Source organism: Tupaia chinensis, unplaced genomic scaffold (assembly GCF_000334495.1).
Source record: "Tupaia chinensis unplaced genomic scaffold, TupChi_1.0 Scaffold000511_1, whole genome shotgun sequence".
Lineage (NCBI taxonomy): Eukaryota > Metazoa > Chordata > Mammalia > Scandentia > Tupaiidae > Tupaia > Tupaia belangeri.
Window position 1 is genome coordinate 3163663 of NW_006160024.1, and position 476 is coordinate 3164138.

Genomic DNA, 476 nt, shown 5'->3' on the forward strand with positions numbered 1-476 from the left:
GGCCTCGAGGTGTCTGTCCTGCGGCCCCTCGAGCTGCCCGCGCGCACCGGGGGGCGGCTGGCACCTCTCGGGCCCTGCTCTCGGAGAGGAACCAGAGCAGGGCCACCTTGCTGACTGAGTCAGTGGCTCCGGAGCCAACCTGAGTGGCAAACCTTCCGGCGCCCCGGGGGGTTCCGGCTGCCCCTCCTCACCGAGCCTCGGCGGGACCTGAGACCGCGCTGCACCGCCCGGCCCGCGGCGCGCTGGGTTAAATAGAGATCTCAGCCTCGCGCCGCGCCAGACCCGACCCTCCTTATTATAACAAATGTCCCATTTGCCGAGCGAGACTTCATATTCGCCGAGAATTCATCTGAAATATTGATTTCCTCTCACTTCGCCGGCCCAAATCGATAGCGATGCGCCCTGGCCCCATAAATCGCCTTCCCCGCGGTCGGCCCGGCTCCATCCATCACCGCCGGCCCAGCCGCGCCTCCGCC

The 476-nt window shown here is 66.8% G+C and overlaps 1 protein-coding gene across 1 annotated transcript in view; it reads right to left on the reverse strand.

The window, feature by feature from the left end:
* Positions 1-476, reverse strand: part of PAX8 (paired box 8) — a 65791-nt gene that overhangs the window by 63934 nt on the left and 1381 nt on the right.